Here is a 5,349-nt window from a genome sequence, read left to right as displayed (position 1 = left end):
CACAACTATGATTTTGCTCAGCTTGATGGGCCTTCTTCTCAAGCATGGCATAATGCCAAAGGAACTCAGCCACTTTGCCTCCATGAAGCTCAGTGCTCAAAAGGAACGCACTACCTCACCTCTGTGAGGCCCAACACTCAAAAGAAACTCAGCCACTTTGCTTCCGTGAAGCCCAATGCTCAAAGATTGACTTTTTTACATGCCACCAGCAAGGATTCACTTGGCTTGACAGGTCCTCTTAAGCAGAGCACATCACCATATATATATATATGTATGTGCCAGCTCTGTCTGGCACCCGTGCGGGTGGCACATAAAAAGCACCCACTACACTCACGGAGTGGTTGGCGTTAGGAAGGGCATCCAGCCGTAGAAACACTGCCAGATCAGACTGGGCCTGATGCAGCCTTTTGGCTTCACAGACCCCAGTTGAACTGTCCAACCCATGCTAGCATGGAAAGCGGACGCTAAATGATGATGATGATGATGATGATGATGATGATGATATATATGATGGACTTCTCTCAGTTTTCATCCTCCAAATCCACTCACAAGGCTTTGTTCGATATGGGGCTATAGAGGAAAACACTGGCCCAAAGTACTGTGCAGAGAGACTGAACCTAAAAAGCATGTGGTTGGGAAGCAGACTCGTTGAACAACTGATTCTGAGATCTCTGCACAAACATTTAGAACAAAAAGAAAAGAGGCTAAACACTACTACGGTTTCATTACAAAAGTGAAATGTCCACTCAAAACTTACCGAGATGGAGATGAACTAAAGCAAAATCAGTAGTTGGAAGATTTCATTGGTACATTTTCTCCCTCCTTTAGTCCAATAAAAACAGTGGTTTTATTACTTATTAGAGAGAATTATTACTTTGTCTAGTCAGTCGATATTTATGTAGACAGGTGTTTAACTATTTAACGGTATTTTGAAATTAAGATTCTAAAAACAAACTGTTATAACACACCCATACATACACAAATGCCGTGACACAGACATACACACAAAAGCACACAAGTACACATGTGCACGTGTGCACACACACACAAACACACACACACGCACATAACACACACACATGCATACATATATATGACATTACCAAACAATTTCTGTCCATCGAATTCCATTCATAAATTATTGATCAACCTCAAGTTAAGGCAAAAGACAGTTGCCTAAGATGTTACCCCATGAGATTCAACCCAGAATCACATGGTTAGAAAGAACTCCTTGATTGTGCTAAGGCGTCCGTTGAATAAGACCAGTGACCTACATAATAATTAACACTGATGAATAACCATTTACATGAATGGTTACTATGGTACTATATAGAGATGAGATGGCTGAGCTATTGGATTACCAGCTAAAATGCCTTCAATTCAAATATTCTGTTCTGAGTCCAAATCCTGCTGGGATCAACTTTACTTTCTATCCTTTGTGTGTGTGTGTGTGTGTGAGGGGGGGGGTTGATAAAATAAAGCCCCAATCAAGTATTGCGGTTGATAGCATCGATTAACCCTTGTCTTAAGATTGCTGGCCTTGTGCATAAATAAAAAAATCACTTTGTTTTTGTGATTATGAAGAGAACACTATATTCCACATTGCTCCAGGTCCCTTACAAGCTCTCCAAACTGAACAATGAAATAAAAATGAAATGAAATTAAAGAATTCTTTGTATTCAATTTCCAAAGTTTTTCATTCTTACCATTAACATTACAAATGTTGTAGATTGGGATGGAATAAATTTCGATCTTTGAAATTTATTGTACTATAAACTACCATAAAATATGTATATTTTTTATTAATGTAGAACTTATTTCAAGTTTCATAGCTTTGTATTTTTAACCCTAAAACATACCCAAAATATTATTCACTATTATTTTTACTTTTATATTATAAAACTCAAAGAGGTAGGGGTAGGGGATGATTGAAAAAAAAAATGATTGACCATTTTTTTTTTTATTTCTTCAACTAGTTTCTAAAAATTTCATCTCCAAAATAACCCTGTAAGATAAAGAAAAGATTGTAGAAATGGTCGAGTTGAATCATGAAAAGAACAAACTTAAATACAGGCATTCTACAAACAAAGAAAGCCACTTTTTAGTTTTCCCACTTTTGGAAATCTAAAAGAGTCAATTAGGGTATAAATACTTATGTTAAGAATTTTTTTTTTTTTTTCTTTTCTTGTCTCACTTAATATTTGGTCTTAGAATATCTTGACATTGGCCATCTACTTAAGCAGGTGGGGATTTGCAAAGAGAAAGCTGCCTTTATGTTATAAATATCAATACAGACAGTGAACATATATATATGTATATATATATATATGTATGTATGTGCATATATATGTATATATGTACACACACACACACACACACACACACACACACACACACTATATATATATATACATATATGTGTGTGCATATATATATATATATTAAATGATTCAGCTGTGTCATTTCTAAGTTTGGTTGCAGTCTGGTTATTTACCAATAACGATAGAACAGTATCGAGCAGTTGTTTAAATGTTATTGCTGTCACATTTGATTGTATGAATGTGAATAAATGGTATTGATTTTGGTCAGGTGCAACAAAACTTTTGTTTGGTATGACTGATAACCTATTCCACAGTTAGAGTTTTCAATAATTAGTTTCTCAAATATTTAGAAGAAAAAGTGGAAGGCTGCACACTACTTCAGTTTGGTAAACAAGTGAAATGTCCTTCTCTCAATACTTATATTTACAACGGAGATGGAGAAGAACTAAACTAAAAATGATAAGATGCGTAGAGATATCATTCGATAGTCTAAAGATTTTGTTGCTACATTTTCTTCCTTCCTTTAGTCCAATAAAAACAGTGGTATTATTACTTTGTCTAGTCAGTCTATATTTATATAGACAGGTGTTTAACTATTTAATAGTATTTTGAAATTGAGATTCTAAAAACAATCTATGTTATGAAGGGTTGGTCTGAGTGCCAAATATACTACTATATAGAAAATATATTCGAACACCCAGTTTAGACACACAAACACACATACATAAACATAAAAACATGCAAACACACGTGCACACACACACACACACAGATGTTACACATGTTTGATTGTAATCAGCTGAGATAAGACATATCACTGCTAGAATAGTCCTTGGAGAAAATTCTTCTCCTGGACTTGGGTAAATATACATTTTCCCTCAGGACTACTCTTGCAGTGATAGGTCTTATCATGTTCGATTACAATCAAATATTGTGTTGTCCGGAAAGTTCGTGCCAATTTTTAAAGGAAAGAAAAAGGTCAATAAATACTTGCCATTACATTTTTAATCAACCAAATATGAACCATTTTGTTGCACAATGCATCTCCATCTTTCATTTAACTTGAAAATATCCTCTTCCAGAATTGAGGGGGTTTCATGGCAAAGAATTCATCAAGGTATCTTTTTATGTCATCCAAGGAATTGAAATTTAAACCATTAAGACTATTCTGCAGAGACCTGAATAAGTGGAAATCCGAAGGAGCAATATCTTGTGAATATGGAGGGTGAGGTAACACATCCCAGCTGAGCTGCAGCGATTTTTGTCTGGTTCCCAAATCATCAAGTGTCAAAAATGAACTTATTTTCCATTTTAAAGGATTACAGAATTAACACAGGTTATAGGAACAAACCTTCTTCCATGAAAAGATAGCTTAAACTGTGCTCTAAATGGAGGTGTAGTCAAATCCTATTTTATGGACTCAACCATGTTCTAAAATAAGTCGAATGGTAAGCTACTATAAATCGGCATGAACTTTCCGGACAACCCAATATATTAAACATGACTTCACTTAGATATATTTTGTTCAAATCTCTTCTGTGCAACATTAACGATATATATACATTGTCAAACTTCCTAATTATCATTGATAATTTTAAAATGTTACAGTAGAAAACATTATTGTTATGTTCCAGTAAGTGCCTTGTGTGGCATTGTAATTAAAGGCTGGTGATTAGCTAATTGCAGTAAATGCAGATATGCTTACATTTAATGCTTTGAAGAATGAAGTTGATTGTTTGCCTCATCTTTTTATAATTTGAGTCTTGGCAATTGTTTCTGCCACAATATACATGAGCCAAACAAGAAAATTATTTACATTATTTACATTATTTACAATTGACGGATATTTTCGTAAATTCAACCAAGAAATACACTGGAAAATTTCCTTACACAATGAAATACAACAACAATAATAGAAACAATTTTAGGTCACATCACTTTGATGACACTTCATTGGGTACAAGCACAAAGAATGTAGGAAACTACATTCCTAAATTTACTTGTTGGATTCCATGATTTAACTGAACAATGAAGACTCACTTTGTTTACTAACTTCATCTCTCTTCAATTTTCAGTCTTATTGTAGACAGCTTCTTTGTAAAACTGCATAATACAGTTCATTGCAGATTCCATTTGCAGTTACAAAATGATAACCAGGTAAATATATTGAATTGCATGTAGCAGTTGTATACAACTTACTTCATCAAATGCAATCAGGCTAAGAATGTAATTCTTGATGCATATTGAGAAGAGAGCATTGGAGATTTATTTATCTCTGAAATCTCTGATCATATTCAACAAAACGTACCTTGAGAACTATTTAATTTGGAAGAAGCAACCACCCAAACTTGTTTCATGGAAGCTGCTCAGAGAAAACCTAATGTTCTTACTAGATGCTCCTCTACCATAATCTCCCGGAATCACAGATTTACATAAACTTTGTCGTCTCCTGGAATGACTTGATTATGGTATTTATATCAAATTTTTGGACTTGCTGTTTCCTTTAGATACGAACAAAAACTTGTGACAAATACATTGTATGCTCTGAACGCCACCATTCTCCTGATGCCAAATTTAACAACTTGGTACAGTCACTTGAACATCTCTGTACAAACTTCAAAGGTCCTCTGATTGACTCATCTAAAGATATAGACCCATCTCAATGACTGAGCACCAAGAGATATTGATCAGTCTTTGGTGCCATGGAAGAGTGGCACTTTGATGATTGATGCAATGTTGACATACTGTAAAATCTGGCTCATATATATATATCTATACTAATATATATATATGTGTGTGTGTGTGTGTGGTGTGTGTGTGTGTGTGTGTGTGTGTGTGTGTGTGTATATATATGTATATGTATATATATACATATATATACATATATATGTATATATATACATATACATATATATGTATATATATATATGTATGTATGTATATATATATATGTATATGTATATATATATGCATTGTTGCATTTCAAAATGGCCATATTAATTTTCTTTTGCCAGATAAATACACACAC

At 34.1% G+C, this 5,349-nt stretch overlaps 1 long non-coding RNA gene across 1 annotated transcript in view; it reads left to right on the top strand.

The window, feature by feature from the left end:
- Positions 1 to 5,130: 5,130 nt before the first annotated feature.
- Positions 5,131 to 5,349, top strand: part of LOC118764700 — a 23,568-nt gene continuing 23,349 nt past the window's right edge. The window contains exon 1 of the long non-coding RNA XR_005000506.1: positions 5,131 to 5,160. This is a non-coding gene — a long non-coding RNA (uncharacterized LOC118764700). The remainder of the gene's footprint in view (positions 5,161 to 5,349) is intronic.

This window comes from Octopus sinensis, linkage group LG9, assembly GCF_006345805.1.
Source record: "Octopus sinensis linkage group LG9, ASM634580v1, whole genome shotgun sequence".
In the NCBI taxonomy this organism is placed as follows: domain Eukaryota; kingdom Metazoa; phylum Mollusca; class Cephalopoda; order Octopoda; family Octopodidae; genus Octopus; species Octopus sinensis.
The sequence above is the reverse complement of the archived record's forward strand: the minus strand, read 5'-3'. Positions and strand labels throughout refer to the sequence as shown.